Source organism: Lutjanus erythropterus, chromosome 1 (assembly GCF_056507025.1).
Source record: "Lutjanus erythropterus isolate fLutEry1 chromosome 1, fLutEry1.hap2, whole genome shotgun sequence".
Classification (NCBI taxonomy): domain Eukaryota; kingdom Metazoa; phylum Chordata; class Actinopteri; order Lutjaniformes; family Lutjanidae; genus Lutjanus; species Lutjanus erythropterus.
In genome coordinates, this window is record NC_139317.1 from 38,627,613 (window position 1) to 38,646,868 (window position 19,256).

A 19,256-nucleotide genomic window follows, 5' to 3' on the forward strand; every position below is an offset into this window, starting at 1 on the left:
AAAATGAGCTGAGGATTTATGTAAACAGCTGTAAGTCTGCAGATCAGGTAGGTGACAAAGTGTCAGCACATCTGATTAATGTTGTGCACTGAACAGAGACTTCATAAATACATATACATATATATTTTACCAATGATTACATTTCAGGTGTTTCTTTTCTTTCTTCTCATTATATAGAGAAAAAACCTTGAACAGCCAGTCATGAGGGTCTATTTATGAATTCAAGTGCTAAAAATTTGTTATGGAAGAATTTTTAATTACCTGCTGTGCATTTTTGAATACTGAATACACACACAGTACAATAATAAATTATTTATTTGTAGGTATGAAAAGGATGGAAAGGATAAGAAGAATGCAGAAAGTTCAAGTGGGATTTATGTGTGTTTGTGTTACGTCTTGAAGCAGAGAGGACTGTAGGTGTGTGGATGCTGCTGTGATGGTCTGCTTAGAGAGATAACAGGCTCAAGGTCACACACACTGCAAAAGAAAAAGGTAATTTAGTGGAGTCAACTTAAGTTTTTTCATTAACTTCATGTTCATTTACAAGTTTTATCCAGTCAATTTAACTAAACTTGAAATTTGTATTTTCAGAACACTGAAGAACTTACAAACATGAGTTCCTCTAATTTAAATTTAATGATGAGTTGAATGAATGTAATCTGCAGAGTTCAATCAACTCATTACATTAAGTTTCTAATAAAAAAAACATGATTAGTATTTTGCACAGCTTGAGTGAAAATTCTCCTGAGATCCTTCTTTTTACAGGAAATTAAGAACTGACTTTTCAAACTTAGAAAACGTGAAGGGAAACCAAATTCATTTGTAATGTTTTGCAGTGTGACTGAACTATGTTTGGTTCAATTTAATACCTCAAGCCTAATGAACATTTTTTTCCAGAACAACTTAAAGTCGCATATTTGCTTTGAATCACTGCAAAATTACCTCAACTTGTCTTTTCAAATTCAGTCAACTTAAAATGTTAAGGCAACCCAGACATTAACTTCTTTAAGTTAAAACAAATAAGTCAAATTCTGTGTGAGTGCTATGTAAAAATAAATCATATTGGAGCCATGTTCTTTCTCTACAGACAAATGTTTTCCACCATCATGAGTTAAATCAACTCATTAAATTAAGATTCTAAAGAAACATGAACAGCATGTTCACAGACTTCCCAACAGGCATAGTTTAAGAGGTACAACTCTCCTGAGATCCTTCTTTTGATAGTTTGAAGAAAACATGTATGATAGAAACTTGCTGTTTCTCCAACTTTAGTCCTGATGCTCTATTTCACAATAACAGAAACACTGTGAACCATGGTGAAGGCTAGTATTGAATTCAGTCCCTCAGAATGAAAATGTAATATATTAAGCTTTGTGTGGAATTAAAACCTGACTTTTCAAACTGAGAATATGTAAAAGGAAATTAAATTTATTCTTAATATTTGTCAGTGTGACAGAAGTAAAGTAAAAGGTAGTCTCTTTTTGAGGATTAAGGAGCAGTACTTTTGAGAAAAGCAAATAATAAAGTTGGAAAATGGGAAACTTAAGTTCCCTTAAGTTAAAATTTCTATAATGCAAAATGTTGATTTGAAAGCAGTCAGATCATTAAGTACATCTGACTGAAAACCACGTTCATATACTCTGTTAATGTGATTTCATAAAACTTAATTCATTTGTGTGTTACTAACTGAAGTATTTTTTTTTACTTGATCAAAAAACTCTAATTTTTTTAGTGTAGAAGAGTTTATTTATTTTGAATCATTACAAAACTACCTCAATTTTTCCTTTGCCATCAACATGAACTTTTTTAGTTAAAACAAATAGTTTATTTTTACAGTGCATTCACACAAAATTTCAGTCATATTGGAGTCACATATCATGTTCTTTCCCTCCAGACAAATGTTTCCCAACATACAGTGATATAACGTGACTGATTGCCTGTCTGACCCTATTTCTATGGATAATAATGGTCCTATTTTTGCTTCTGGCTCAATATTTAACCATTTCGATGAAACTTAGAGAGGAAAAAAAACTCTGCAAAGCTGAACTCAATGAGATTTAGCGACGTTATTTCAAGGTCAGATCCCTCCCTGTGTGTCGGCTGGCAAAGCGCAGCACGAGGGAGGCAGCCTCCAGCGAGCATCACATCACAAAGGAATAAAACATTCAAAGACTTTCATAAAGTTAAAAAGCAAGCGAGGGAATTTATCCGCCACCAAAAAAAAAAGAGAAAAAAACTATTTGAATGAAATATAATCCCTTCTTTTCATGCCCCTGCACAGACGAATGACTCCAGGCTCTGTATCGTCCTCGGGAAGTTGGTCTCTGTGCAGCTCAGAGATTCATATTTTGATGAGGGTATTTCAAAGTGTCAGGGGTTTAGCAGAAATACGTTGGGAGGAGGAGAGAGGAAAAAAAAACATGAAAGAAATGCTAAGTCATTTCCAATCTGGGCTGTGGGTGAGGGAAATGTCTTTTGTGTATGTTTTTTTAAGTTGGATCTCTTCAAAAGGTCATCTGGTGGTAATAAACGATGAAACCATGAGAAGAATCAGTTGCGGCTTTAAGATGAACACAACTGGAGGAGGAGGGGGGAGGTTTGGAGGCGGGAGTTTGATTTTGGGAAACGCTTCCAGTCGGACAACACAGAGGACAAAGAAACTGACAGAGCTGGAGATGGAAACGCCAACAGGGAGGGAGGGAGAGGGAGGAAAGGTGGGATCACCAAGTGAAGAATTGGATTGCACGCCGCTGGCCGGTGTAATTGTAAAGGCGCCCGGACTGAGAAAGCGCTACATTGCTCCCCGGACTCAGCTCAGAAATATTATCCTCCGCCAGAGAATCCTTATGAGTCAGGCAGCAGAAGAAGAAAAAAAAATCAATTGATATTAAAGGCGAGCCACGGTGTGAGCTACAGGAGCCTCGGCTTGTCAGAGCGGCCCTGTTTGATATCATGCCTGGAGAGCCGGGGAGGCTGGGGAAGATAAGTGGCCTGATTATTATGTCTGTGTGTGGGGTGTGTGTGTGACATGTGTGCATAATGATTCGGCTGCTGCAGTGAAAAATAAATATATACGCAGCAACATATGAAAATCTGATCTAGTGGTGACAGGCTGTCTCATAAAGTCGTATAGGCGATGTTTTTTCTGTTTGTGTAAACCCCAGTTCCAAAAAAAGTTGGGATACTTCAACTTGTATAAGATATATAATGTTCAAACTGATAAACCTTGTTTTTTTCTAAATACACTCATTCCGAATTGGATCACTGAAACACATTTCAAAAAAAAAAGTTGGGTCAAGATTAAAAAACATCTGTTTTGAGCATTTCACAGGTAAACAGGTGAAGTGGTAACAGGTGAGAGCATCATGAGTGGGTGATTTCATTGTCTAAAATCCATCATAGCATTAAAAGATTCAGAGAATCCAGAGAAATTTTTGCATTTGAGGGGCACAGCATTAATAACCCATAGAGTTCCCGGAGTTTGGATGGGAAAAAAAATTCAGCATCAATCATTTGATGTGTCACACTCTTGATAATTCCCACTATCCAGCAGCTGCGCAAATGACAAAAACTGGGGTTTGTTTCTGGGCGGCACTTTTGGCTACTGTAAAAATATACACAACAAGTTCTTCTTGATATTACAGGAAACACGTTAGCAACAAGCATTTCCCTGGAAAGTGTTTGCTGCTTACTGGGAACTTGAACTTTCGATCAATTTACAAGTCATTTCAAGGCCACAAACACAAAGATGGCAAATTGCAAAACTTAGTCCTAATACACACTCGCAGCCTGACAATGACCCTGGAACAGAAATATGTCCTCAGTCACTGTGCCAGGCTACACTCAGATGTACACACAGAAAGATGCACAACACCCATACAGTACACACATAATTACAAACTTTGGGAACAGATGGGCATTACGGTTCTAATGTTCTCTCTCTCATTCACACACACACACACACACAAAACCTCTAAAACTGCTCAACAAATAAACCGCACTGTTATCCCTCCTGCCAGAGGAGCCATTATAAACCAGTCCTAACAGTTCTCTTTGGACTTGCAGGACACACAATGAGAGGCGAGGTGTAATCACATGTATTTGTAATAGATAAAAAGAACTCAAAGAGTGTGCAGCTGTTATTACATGAGGGATATGTCAGCCATTTGTCAGCAGCAAGGCTGAAGTGCCAAGGCCATTACAGGAGGTGCAATCTGTGGTGTGTATCCTTCCGTATGCTTATACAAAGTGTCGCCGGGGTAGGTGTAATAAAAGCTCCCTGTTTTATACCTTCAGTCAGTCTCCTCACATTGTCTGAGAGCCCTGCTAATGTATTGAAGAACCGACGCTGCATTCCCTGCATGTTGATCAGCGTCTTCCTGGGAGATGCATTTGAAGTTAAACAGTGTGAACCCTCAGGTAAGGACAAAAGACTATTTCATTTGTCATAACTGATACCAAGAATCTATTCCTCACTCTTTACATTCCCGACTGTGCTGTGGTTGAGCTGCATGACTGCTCACATCATTATTGGGTTTCAGAATACATTTCTCCACCACAAAAGGATTATAGGACAATGATTTAAATTATACTGGGTGTATTATAATATTTAACACTTGGGAAGGTAGTAACAGTTCGGCTCAGGCCAACACATTTGTTTAAGGTTGCATTTACAATTACTTTTAGATGATAAAAACATCAACCCCTCATGTCAACTGGAGGCAGCTTCCTGTAGTTTCTTACCCTTATAGAGAAGATATAGATACATTTTATAAGAGTTTTATGTAAAACATATATATGGCAGTCAAAACAAATACCCATTCCTTAATAAATTTTGTGATATGAAACTTTTTTCTGAAACTTTGGGAACTTATATGTACTATATATGACAGTATATCCACATACTACACTTTATGACAAAAATAATGTAATAGATAGAAAACAATGGCAAAAATAAACATTTTCTATTGGAGGCAATGGGAAAAGGTTTTTTTTTTCTTTTCTATGTGGATAATAACACTGCATCCAATGAACACTTGAAGGATTTCAGAAGTGGAGCATCAAAAGCAGTCTGTTCTCCAGCAGCCACATTTGCTGCGTAGCTTAGAGTGGTCTTGCCAAGATTTTTTGGTGCTTTACAAGCATATTAAAGTGTATACTTGTGGTTCATTTAGCTGTGGTAACAGATGTTCAGGGGTTCTTTACTCCATTGAATTGATGTACTACTGCACAAAATCTTATATCTGCATTTTCTGAATAGAGTGTGTGAGCAGCAGGAAAAGTAACTTGCTTGCAAAGTTCAGTTCTAACTGACTAGTTGGGAGTTTCAGGTATTTAACCTCTGTGGAGTCGTCAATGACTGAAGGAGCCTGAGGTGAAACGTCTTCTAGAACTTTACCAAGTCCAGTTGCCTACGACAACCTTTTCTACAACTACCATGACCTGGATGACTGAGAACCTTCAAACACCTTTTGACTTGCTTAAAATAAGTATGTGAGTTACATAAATTAATGTATGCAATGTAACTTACATACGTAACGCAAGTTTAAAAGAAGTAAACACAGACTATTGGTTTTACACAAGACATTAAACCTGATTGCATGGGTGAAAGTCCTTTGTTTGTTTGACCCATCCATCCACCCCAACCTCCTCTATGTGCAAACTTTCTCGCTCTACGTCACCTGACTTAGTCAGCACATTAAAACACTATGACGTACCACAGATAAAAAAGAAACATGTGATCACACTATTATGGAGCTATTAAAAATAATGTTGATATATAAGGAGGCCTGCAGGCCTCACATACATTCATGCTGCTTCACTCTGATTTCACTCACACTCACTCACACTTTGTACTCTACAATTACAATTACCTACACTGAAGTGTAGTGTCACTGGATCTTTTCAATCTCGAAGAGCCGGCACCTGTAAGCTTCTTGGATGTACAAATGTAAAACTGACTGCTCAGAAGAAGCACTCACATTAACTCAAAAAAGCTGGTGGCAAATCAAATCTTGCCAGCATATTAAATCATTGTCTAGTTTAAGAAAGTCTTCTTCATATAATCCTTAAGAGTTCTAAAAGGGATTCCTCTTTTTTATGCACAAGGCACATCATTTGCATTTTCCAGCCATAGCTTTTAAATACCAGAAGCCCAGGAGGATTATTCTATCTTACAAAATAGTGTCTCAATCTTTCGTTCACTGTAACAATTCTTGGGGCTAGAGCAGAGCTAGTGAGTGCAGGTGTGAGTGATGTGAACAGGCCCCCCATTGTGAAGCTTGAGCTTGTACACTGTCAGCAGTAACCATCAACATGCAGCTAATAGAAGCCAAGGTGTCTCCCTCTCAGCACACCTGGCTCCAAACACAAATCCCATACTCATGAATCCAGCAGCAGGAGGAGTTGATGTACCTTAATGTACGAGGGATGTGACAGCCTTTTGTTCAAGTGAGGGTTTGGATGAATTGAGCACAGCAGGTTCATATATTTGATCTCTACTCGGGTGTTTTTTGCCATCCTCCCTGAGGTTCTGTATCCTGGCAGCTTGCTTCCCTTTTGTTTCTGTGCGATACGTCAGCCCATAAACAGGAAGACGCTGTACACCGGAGCTGGCCAATAACACTGACAGCGAGACAAAAGGAACAGGGAGGGCCAAACCTATCAGACACCGCTAATGGGGCCCCTGGCACGGAGAACAGCTTGTAACACAGACGAGGAGGCAGAGGTGTGTCTGAGGAGGGCAGAAACCCACACACACACACACTCACACACACACACACAAACAACTTCAGAAGCGAAAGCAGCGTGTGTTGGTATGAGTGGGATCAGAGGATGCATTTGAGCACGGTGGTGTGTCGAGAGTTAATGCATGCAAAGTGTGTGTCTGAGTGATGTCCATTTCCCTGCAGGTTAAGGTCACTAGCCATCTCTCGAAGGCTTTTACTGTCACAGACCGCTGGGCTCGACATTTCCTGCCCACCACCAGGCCATTTGGCAAACAGCAGGGTTTAGCACACTCTCAATCTGTATGTGTGTGCGTGTGCATGTTTGTGTGTGTGAGTGAAGCAAAGGATACTGAAGGAAATTGTTGGTGTGAATATGCGTGATTCTGCAGGCTTGTAAGTGCAAAATGCAGTGTTTGTGCGTGTGTGTGTGCGTGTGTGCCTGCGTGTGTTTTTGTGTGTGAATGCTTGGGTCAGGAGGATCCTTAGGTCCATCTGTTCCACACTGCTCAGGGTCACTTTGCTCTTCAGAAAAGGAACAGTCTGTAGATTATTCAATGGTGTCCTACCACTGACCTTTAATCTGTGTTCTGCTGTTTGAATCTAGAGTAATATCTAGGGATGCACAGATACCAATTTTCAGACCAAGCAGCAGTGCAAGTACGTGCATTTGGATACTTGTCGATACTGAGTACCGATATTTTAATAATCTTTTTATTATTTTTGGTACTACAGGAACAACACAGTGGCATTGTTCCTCCAAAAACGAGGGAAAAACATCCAATCATGTCCTTGATAATCCCTGACCTGCCTCCCCAGCCCACACTTCCTTGCGTGATGGTGCATAATTTCCACACAACAAATAAAATACCAATAATTACAAATAAAAAATTAATAAGATCCTTGCTCGTGTTGTATCAGCTCTCAGATGTACATTGCTTTGGATAAGAGCATCTGCTAAATTAAATTGTAAGACTGTAAACAACACCACAGGGGTGTCACCTAAGCAAGAAGAGGAAAAAAAAACGTATATAAACATAGAATAACATAAACTGAACGAATAAACAGTTGTACAATTATCAGTTTAAATTAAATCATTAATTGCAGATACTAAATACTGCTTGTTGCCATGTAACCATGGTTACTGTACACATATATTTTTGGGTTCTTTGTATTAAGTTACTGTGCTAATTATGTTCTATATTAAACAGCAATTTACTGTGTACATTATATAGTATTTCAGTTGGAATAATTCCACAACATTATCATGAAATTAAGTTTACTGCAACATATGTTACATTTGTTGCTTTTTATTATCGACCCATGGTCTTCTCTTATGCACCTGTCAATCTACAGTTGTGCAAAAGTTTTTAGAGTACCACCTTTTGCCTGGAAGACAGCTTTGCACAATGTATTTATAAAAAAATAAAGAAAAAAACATTTAATGAGAAGGTGTGTCACAACGTTTGACTGGTACTGTATGATAATTATCTCATTTTCATTTACAGCACTTTAACTATTATTTTAATTACACATTTACATGTGTGCTATTTAGGTTGTTTCTTTGCATAACCCTTGTAATTAGTTTCTACCTGCCACTGTTTCAGTGAATGCAGCAGTAGAGTGTTCACCCCTCTGTGAACCTGAGAGAGTGAAGTCAGATGCACAGTGCTGTTCTGCCATTTTTGGTGAAGATTAAAAGGAGAATAAAGAAGATAAAAAAGAGAAGTTGTAGTCTGTTTATTACATACAGCCAAAAGGATCGGAAAATGCCACCAACCAAGAATAGTGGGTTACAGACTTGTGGCAGCAGTGTTTTATTTTAGCCGAAGCAGTCAACTAGCTTACGGCCAAGACTTACCTGCGGTCTACAGGTGCACTCTGTGAGTTTGTTTCAGTTTTACATGGACTGTTAAACAATTTTACGGACAGTTGCCAAAGTCACTGCAGCCATTAGTGGGTGGCACCGGGGTCAACGAGTCTCTGATGTTTTGCTGATAATGACGGTGCAACCATGAAAAGAGGGTAAGCATCAGCAAACTCCTTGAACTCGTGTTTGTTCTTCAGCTGTTTTATTAAATTGCTTGTGCTGAGGCGGTTACTTTTCATAAAGTGGTATCAGGGGCTGTGTATCAGAGCAGTTTTATGAGTGCGTCCCTCATAGTATCCATATTTAACTTATCTTCACAAGTGCCTGCACTGTATGGTTTTGCCACATGGCCACTGAAAACAGTTTCTCTCTAGTGAAGACGCCGCAAAAGCGTTTTATGTTTGAAATGCTCTTCACACTCTCAGTGTGTAACTGCCAGTGCATACCACTCTATAAAACACAGTTATGCCCTGAAGCAAACAGACCAGAAAACACTGTACACAGCAGGAGCAAGTCAGTGAAGGTGCCATCTCCATCGTCAGCTGTGCTACAAGGATAATCACTCAGATCACAAATTCATATAATGGGTGATAAAACATTGCTTCAGTATTGAGTCAAAATGTATCATAACCAACTGTTTTGTTATTATTCAGCCTACAGACATCTTTATGAAGTCTGCATTTGCTGTTTTGTACAGAGATAATCCTTGCAGCAATGCTCTGATGACAGGGAAACTATATAACTTACATTTCTGATATACAGTAGAATTTCAATGTGGTTGTCCAGCCTATCTATCTATTCTGTGCTTCATACTAGGAAGTGCTACAAAACTGTACACAAAATTTGATTTTATTCTTTAAAGCTGGGATGCAACTAACTGCAACTAACAACTTAATCTTGCTACACAACCTTGTGTTGACCACAAAACCACCTTGTACCTTGTAACATGACATAAGTGTTAATAGTGTCTAAATAACTCTAAATGAAGTCTTCTAACTCAGATATTCTACAATCTGATGTGATTCACTAGTAGTTTGACACTAATTAACCCGCACAGCTTTCCCATTCTAAATCTGCCTCCTTTTCACACTTATTATATCCTTTCTAGCACAGAACTAGTGCAATTACAGATGCTGTTCTTAGGTCATGGGTCACACTTTGAGAGGTCACTGGAGGTCAATTGAGACACGCATGTTCTTTTCCCATTCATTGGTAGAAAAAGAACATCAACACATGTAGAAATATCTCTTTTATTAATGGACCACTTCGGAAATGTTCAAACACATCGATTAAAAGCTTTTGTCAGGTTTCTTCAAAACTACATAGAAAATTGTAAAAAAAAATAAAAAATGAAGAAAACTGTGGCACTTCTTGTCTTCCTTGAAAAAATCTCTTAATGGACATGTCCAAAAAACCTCTGTGGTCCATTAATAATAAGATATGTCTACCTGTGCTGACTTTGTTCTTCTACCACTGAATGGGAACAGAACTTCCATCTTTTTCAGTAAGTAACCAGTCACTTAAGAACAGGGTCCGTTGATTGCAGTAGTTGTGTCCACTGTCCACACTGGCTTGGAATGGAAGTGTGAGGAGGACTTTAGAATAGGGAACCTGTGTGGGTTAACAAGTGTCAAACTACTTATGAATTATTTATGAGCGAGACCTTGCTTTCAAAAGGGGAACGTTTACGGAGTCAGAAAGACTTAATTCAGAGTTATTTGGACACTATTAACACTTGTAGTTTTGTTATATAACAGAAGACCATAGTTATTAAGTCTTATTAGGGGAGAATGACTCCTCTTGCAGTACCACCACATTATAAGCCCATAACGTCCTTCCTTACTTACTTAAATAGAAGGTTTTTGAGTTAAAACTTGTAAGTGCTGAATATGTTAAAGCAAATGAAGTGCTTTTTAATAACTAATAAAGAGCCAATATGCAACAAATATACATGCTAAAAAGCAAAATTTTATTGCTGAATATGTGTGCCTTAATATAAAGTTCTACCTTGATTTTTTGTAGATGTAGGAGAACATACATAACTAGAATTTTCAACCACTGATTTACTACAAAGTGACAAAAACAAAAAGGGATGCCCACTTTTGAAGCTTATATTTGCATGAAGTTATCTATTTTTCAGATTTGTATTTATGACCATTAGGTTGGCTTCAGAACAACCAAATGTGTTGTGTTTCTAAAGCCCCTGAAAAGTTTTATTTATTCAAGTGAATTAATCTTTAAATGTAAAGCTGTGTTTAGCTCCACTCTGGTGTAAATTCACAGTGGAACCAGGAGTACCAGCAGCCCTTTCACATTACAGGGAATCAATGAATGTTTCTCATTTTCTGTGTGTTTGTGCCCTCAGTGTTCATTTAAATATAAATATACGGACTGAAATGGGTTATTCTCTCTCTTTCTCCCTCCTTACCTCTGTAGATTTCAGCCTTACTGCCTCTCTTCTCTCTCTGGCCTTTCTATCCTCCCTCGAGGGAGGTGTGTTTGTTCCCCATGCTGTACTATCCAATCGAGGGCCTCTCCTGACCCACGGCTTATCTCTGATTGATGACTGACAGCTCCCGCAGTGTAGACCACAACGCAACTTTTCCATTAACCTTGTACTAACAAAGTGCGAGATATGTGTGTTTCCGTGTGTGTGTGTGAATAAAAGAGAAATCTGACGGAAGCCAAAGGTTCCTAGAGAGTTTTACAATGACAGAGTTGAGGGTTACGTTGCTTTGTTTTTAATGCCCAGAAGTGCCATTCTTGCAGGTGCTTCAGCGCCGGATGTGGGTGTCTGTGGGTTGTCGAATTCACAAAAAGTAAGACAAAATTCAAAGAGACAGACGGAGAGAAAGATAGAGAGCGCGAGAACAGACAGAATGGGAGAATGTGACACTGTGAGCATGCCTGAATAGCTGAGAAGATTAAGGGTAAAAAGCAAGTGTGTGACATAACCAACTAATTCCCTTTTACAGCCATTCATGACTTCTCAGATCCCTCGGTTGCTGCGCCTGCTGCGTTTTATTACATGTTTGTCAGCGGGATGTCACGCCACGCTCCCCGGGGTGCGTTTGATCTGACTCACCCTCACAGCCCAGAGAGCGGGTTGTCTCTCATGCTGAAAAACCCAACACAGTCGACCCCTGCACTGTGGTAGCTGCGAAAAATATCAAGGAAACTGCACTTATCCACAGGGTCAAGCTTAAAAACTCAGCCATTCGCAACCATCATTAGCGCAAAGAGGTGCCAGCAGCATCACAGTAATGCACTTCTGCTGATTTTTCACCATTTGCCTTGTGGGTTACATACGTACTTGAGTTGTATAGCTTTATTTTATAGCCTCATATTCTATTCAGGCTTGCACTTCATTATGAGAGTAAAAGGTTCCTGTACATCAAGCTCCACTATGCATTAAAGATGCATAAACAGCCCATTCACTAGCTAAATCACTACTTCCCATCTTCCAAATGCTCGTTGTTTGAGGCAAAGTCCCATTCCCTTCCCGCTGAGATGCACACATGATGCAAATTTAATGCGTCACGTTACCTATGTACAATATGTGCTGTATAATCATTTTTAAATTTAGACCGGCCACGTAAAATTGATGCTGTGTTGTGCATATTCTTAATGCGTAGCACTCAGGCACGTGCAAGAATATAAAGTGCTGCCTTGTCAGCTCCAACACAGTGAAGTCACTTCTTCCGCAAGGCATTGCAGGAGTCACGGCAGGTTTTATGTAGAAATGGGATTAAAATGATGCCACAATAAAACGCTTGAGTAAGTGTAAAACATAAATAAATAAGACTGTAATCACACATTTAGAGGGAAAATGAAGGTGGAGGTAGACACAAATATCTCTTTCTGCAGCCTGTACTAAATGCTAAGTTCAGAGTTATGACATTAAAGGTGTAATATACAATATTCAACCTCACTAGATGCCAGAAAACAACTATTTGCAATGTAAAGAAAATGAAGTTGTACTCCCTGTGTGTATGCTGTTATCAAAGCTGCTCTGTTTATCTGTGACAGCCGTGTATGCATGTTTGTGCAGGTGAGTCCCGGTGAGTACTTTCTCATATAACATCTCAACAATAAAATATGTTTCTGAAATAGTTTTTGCCAAGAAATTGGCCACGCAGTAACAAAATCTGGAGCCATCTTTGATCAGCACTGCCTTGTTTGACATGTTGGAGTTGTTGTTTGAGTTTCGGGAGCCTCTCTTGCAAACTAGAGCCAAAATGGCAGCCGTCTGGTTGTGATATTTCTTGTATTGCAGATAAATGTTAGACTAAAATATGTTACTGAAAACATTTTAAGCAAGAAACAGTCAGTTGAGTAATCTGATTAACAATTCATCATTTGGCAGTTTGAGATGAGTTTCGGGAGCCTCCGTTGAAAACCAGAGTCAAAATGGTGGCCACCTGGTCACATTGTATTACAGCTAAGCAGTACACTAAAATATGTTTCTAAAAATGTTTTAAGCAAGAAATAGGCAATGTATTAACATAATCATGATCCATATGTGATCAGCACTGCCTAGTTTCACAGTTTCATCAGAGTTCCACAAGGCTCCGTGGGAAACCAGAGCCAAAACGGTGGCTGCTTGGTCACAATATATCTCATATTACAGCTAAACAGCACATCAAACAAATTTTCTTAAAACATTTTAAAGAAGAAATATGCTATGTTAAATGTTGATCTATATTTGATCGGTACTACCTAATTTGACAGTCATCCAGCAGTGGATGTTCAGATAACACTTTTTTCCCCACTAACTTTATCACGCGAATAAAGTGTGCTATTGTTTTGGTCTAAGATGCTGATGTCTCCTGCAACCTCTAAAGGAAGTAAATGTCATATACAGCACCTTTAAAAGCATTAAGCATCCTAAATGGGATTTTTCAAGATATTTTTGGTGGAAAAGACTCAATTGGTGCTACTTAAAGAGGCATTTACAGGTTATATGAGGGAGTGCAACCTCGCCAGATCCTTTATAAGACACATTTTTCTGCAGGATGTCAGAGCTTATGTCAAAGAACCCTGCAGTAACCTTAAATAAGCTTATATGTGGAACCAAGCAGTACAATATTGCGTGCTATTCATGGATCTAACATTGTGGAGCATCTTATTTTCTCCAGCTGTGGAATGAATTGATGCAGGGACTTTAAGTTGAAGCGTAACATTTGGAAGGAATGGAACTATGAATAATACACACAAACACACGTGCAGGCTTCCAGATAACTGCGCCTGCAGAAACACAAATTTCTCTCATATATAGGCCTACATAAAGACAGAGATAGTGATATGCAAAGATGGAGCCATGCACACTCACAACACAGGCGTGTTTTTTTCCCTTAAAGTGGGAATCAAATTATACGCATACTCAAAGGAAGAACGGAGAGTGTACAAATCAAGCCCTAACTGCATGTGAAAGCTCAGCACGCCCATGTGCCTTTCCTGCCTGCAGACCAAACACTGGACATCAATGATGCAGAGGCAACAAGACAGCTGCTACACACACACACACACACACACACACACACACACACACACACACACACACACACACACACACAATATTTCTTGCTTAAAACACAGAATAGTACGCTCAAAAAGTCCAAATGCCTCCTTGTAGCTCCCCTTTTCCCCATTTTATTACTTTCCTCTCCTCTCATTCATTTTTTGTCCTTGCCTATCTCAATCCTATTTGCCAATGAAACATGTAAGCAAAGGTATGTATGAGATGCAGAAGTAAAAATAAGAGATAAAAATATATAAGAATTAAAGACTCAGAGCCAGGGAGAAATGGTATGGAGCAATGAGAAAGGAAAGAATACAGAGGTGAGAGAAGCAGCAGAGGATAGAGGGAATAAAGAATAAATTCTCCAATTTGTGTGTCCGTTTGACCCTGCAAGGCGCTCAGCTTAGCACCAGCCACATGAATAAACAACCACATCTAATTTCCCCTGGCTGAGGGCAAGATACAGGTACGCACTGAAACTGAAAGTCTGTTGATTTGCTCCATTCACATCTTACAGGAAAATAAAAAACAGGTGGTACTGCTTAGAAACTCGGTCTGGTAATGGAAGGCCATTTGTCAGATTTACTGAATTCTAAAGACAGAGTAGAGAAACACCTGCAACACCTGGGTTTGAAATGATGCCTTCCTTTCAAATCGTAGTACCTATAACCCAATTACTTCTATCACATCAGCGCATTTCCATAGCACAGCTACTACTGAATTTTTGTTGTATGTGGTTAAATAAGAAAATCTTGGCTGAAAAACATAAATTCACATGTATCACTCAACATTTCTGAGCTGTTTTCAGTGAAAAAACTCTAAAAACCCACTGAACACTACTTGCTCTGCAGCAAAAAGCAGACAGTTAGAGATTATAGTGGAGCAATTAGTGGGTAGAGACCAAAAACCGAGCTAAAAGATAGTGAATATTGGACTCACATTAACCAGTGAGCCAAAATCACGACTCAATAGACAGCAAAGATGACAACATATCAATGCTGAGTGTTTCCTCACTTCCCAAGTGGCCTGAATAAAATCAGTTTTGCAGGTTTAAGCAAGATAAGTATTTGATATTCTTCACTAAAGCCTTGTAAGAGTACATTCACTGATATTTGTTTTAGTCAGATGAATGTCACCCAACATGTCTTCATTTGGACACTCAGTAGAGTGCAGATTTCTGCCAGGTAACAGATGATGAAGCACCTACTGCAATGCCACCACAAACTCTAGATGCAGCAGTGATTTGTCAAGTTTGGAATAAGGTTTTGTTTAACAAATCAGTGGTGGACAAAGTACTCAACCCCAGTATTTGAGTCAAAGTATAGATATTACTGGTCAAATATTACTCAACTACAAGTGAAAGTTGCTCAGTCAAAATTTTACTTGAGTTAAAGTACTACAGTACTTGGTTTTAAAAATATGTAAGTATTCAAAAGTACATGTTTTTAAAAATACTTAAGTATTCAAAAGTACATTTTTTAAAAAAGACTTAAGTATTCAAAAGTACAAATTACAAAGTACATTTTCTAATATCAATACACGCTGTATTGTTTTCATGATGCATTTACAGAAGCTTGTAACTCTCTGAAACCATCTAATGATGCACTGACTTGCTTGTAGAACCACTCTGCTACACAAAGCCTATAGAAACACCTATAAAAACTTCAGCATAGAAATGCAATCAAAAACAAAAAGGACAGCTGTTGTCATTTTCTGATGTAACTGTATTAAAATCACTGCATAAAAGCAGATTGAAGCTAACTGTAAGGAGTTCTCCAAGTCTGTTAAATAACTGAGATTTCTTTCTGTCTTCAGAGGCAGTATATACATGAATCATGCTCTATTTTTCACCCTTATAAAAACAATCCAACTTTAAAAGCTACCTGGAATAATTAATAATTATAATAACATGTTGAGATTTAATTTTGTCTTTCTCCTGCCGTCACCATTACCGCTTTTTGTTTGAATGAAAGAGGGAGAGTTTGCTTGTTCTTGTTAGTGCGTCTGGACGTATTTCTGCTTTTACATCAGTCCCATTTGAGAGGAGCTACTGTGATTGGTTTCTTTCTGTGAGGAACACAGCATGTGACCAATTGCATTTTAGAAAAGAAAAAAATTTTGATACTGAAAAAAAGTCTAAACAAGATCTGGTGTTATAATGAGCGTCCTCTTCCTAGAATTTGTTTTGGATGTTCATCTGCAACAAACAGAGAAATCAACATATCTGGAAAGTTTACACTGGGTCGATTATTGCAAGTGTATAAGAGGGCTGCACGTGAGAAGGGTGAATCAGGTTCAAATGGTTAATAAAAGTGGTTTCCCCCTTCCCTTGGTGTCTTAGACTACTGCCTGTGTGACTGGACTGCAAACCAGTTACACATCTAACATTCACATTTACGTTGCCAGTTGATGGGCTGGGTTTGTCATCTCCTTCACACCTACACACATCGTCCACTGATGAAACTTAGCACACCCAGTCAGCCTTCACAGTTTACATTAACTTCAGTAACAAGTTGTCAGCTCTTCAGTAACCTCATTAACAAGTTGTGTAGTCCACAAATTACATTTCAAATGAAAAGATAGTGCCTCATCACTGTGACAGCAAACCACAGAACTTTCAATTTTCTCCGAAATGAAGCTGAAGTAAAACCATTCTCTCACACTCGCATTTATTTGGACTGCATGCGGCTAAAAACATCAAACTAAATGTGATAGGCTTTTGTTGATGGGTTGCACGCAGAGCAGAGCCTGCTACCATCAGAGGCCGGGCTCGCAGCGAGCTGTCACGCTGCCTACACATCCAGTTTCAACAAAGTGTTATTGTGATAAAAGTAATCTCAACAAAATATGCAGCCTACCTGAGGGGAGTCAGGCTTTGCTCACACTGCATACTAGTTTAGAAGCTGAATTCATAAAAGCAATGCTGGCAGCAGAATGGAGCTGTAAGTATTCATCCTGGTTTCCTACAGAGAAATATCACACCACATCTGGTAATACAAGTAAGATGATGCTGATATGCTGATATTCTGTTAATTACGACAAGATTTAAATTGCTCTGTGTTTGATCCAGATTAAAGATCTAAATGATTTGTGACCCAAAGGGGCACAGATCTTACAAATTTGGAGAGTAATCTGCTCTTTCAGTCCCGCAAAGCAACACAAATTATTTACTTGTTCCCCAGGAAGATGCTTCTATGGTTGCTGGGTGGTATGTGGAAAGATTGTTAGAAGAGTTCTACTAATTTGACCAGAGAGAAATTATATATATACATATATATATATATATATATATATATATATATATATACACATATATATGTATACATATATAACCTTGCATTGAGCCTTCTACAACACCCGAATACCACATGTTGAGTCAATGTAAACTACTTAGCAAGAGGGCAGACAAATTGAAAGAGCAAAAGGTAATGAATAAATGGTTGAAATACCTAAAAATAATGAATAAATGGTTGAGATTACTGATAATAATGGAAAATCAGTTGAAATAGTAAGCTAAAAGAATGTATAAATAGTTGAAATAGCTAAAAGCATTTAATAAATGGTTGAAACACGCACCCTTCAAGTGGAAGTCCTATGAATGCAGAAGACCTAACTGACTTAAACATTCATGTTCACTTGTATGAAAAAAATATTATAACATCCATGATTATATCCACATTTATATGTTTAGAAATTAAATAACATCCAGTTTAAAATCAGTTCAAATGAACAAATTTGGAACAGGGAGGGATGTGATAATGAAGGTGTATACTTGTATATAAAAGATCATGAGAATAAAGTTTTCAAATGCATTCTTAAACATTTATAGTTGGTTGGTTTCTCAATTAACACAGCAACAGTGGTGGTGTAGATTCTGAGGCCCTAAAGGCCCCAGACTTAACAACTTTTTTCAGCTTTATCACTGAAACACACATCAACTACGAGAGAAAAGCAAGCCTGGGGTTTGGATTAAAGAGATGATCAAAAATGCACATGGCGTGTTTCAATCACTGCCACAGACCAACCCAGGAGGAGTGGAGGTAAGCAGGGACTAGAGCCATGCTAACTCAGCTTAGAATTAAGACTGCTCCTGGCTAATATCCGTCCAGGAAAATTAAATGGATGAAATGAGATTCGGGCTGGCAAAGCAATGGAAAACAGAAAACCGTCGTGCACACAAAGAGACCAGCTCCACCACAACATCTCAGATCAAGTTGTTGCCCTTGAGCACTCTGAGCTGACAAGAGACAAAACACAGAAGACTCCTGCAGGATGAGGGGCGGAAGATTCTGTGTTTTTACATCTGTGATGCCCTGGAATGCAAATCTCATTCTCCAGATGTAAGAAAACATTTTTGTTTTGTCAGTGAAAATGAAATTTGTGATGAATTCACACTAATAATTAATGATATCGTACTCACAATATCTGTCAAAAATAATTGCAATATCATGCAGCCCAAGTGCCAACCATATTATGATCACTATATTGTTGCTGCTGTTTACATTCAACCTAATGCTAATTCATGGGTGTATACATGTATATATGTAAGTAACTCCATATATTGTTTTATCTTATTTTCTTTTATATTGTATCCTATTCAATTCTGAATGTAGTTAATTATTTGTATATATATGGTATGTGTATGTAGCATGAAAGAGCTACAATTCTCCTTTTCTTTGTTGTATAATGATAATAACTTGATCTGGTGCAAGAGGTGTATTATTTGACGGCTGCGTGATGACATGGAAGTGAAATCATGATAGTTTTCTTGTATGAGTTTCAAAATCTAAAACCATTTCTTTCTTTAATAAGCCGCGTAGCAAAAGACAAAATGAGCAGTGTCTACACAAGGTTGGTAAATGTCAAAACCTAGAAAAGATTCACAATTCTAGTCATTTACAGAGTGCCTTGTATTACAGAGTATTAGTATTCCTTAGACAGTTAAGTAATGACATTTGTACCTCTTAGAAGCAAATGTTCATCTCTCTTATTCTGTCTTTCTGTGGGGTTTTCCTAGTAGCTGGCACAGTCTTTTTGTTTGTTTCCCTCTGTCTTTGTTCTCTCTGCTGATCTTTCTCCCTGCAACCTTCTTGATTCAGTCTGGCATTCATCAAGCTTCTCCACACCTATCCTCTCTCGT

The 19,256-nt window shown here is 38.4% G+C and overlaps 1 protein-coding gene across 2 annotated transcripts in view; it reads right to left on the reverse strand.

The window, feature by feature from the left end:
- The window catches only part of phkb (phosphorylase kinase, beta), a 156,557-nt gene that overhangs the window by 54,902 nt on the left and 82,399 nt on the right, over positions 1 to 19,256 (reverse strand). The gene's annotated exons all lie outside the window — the stretch shown is intronic.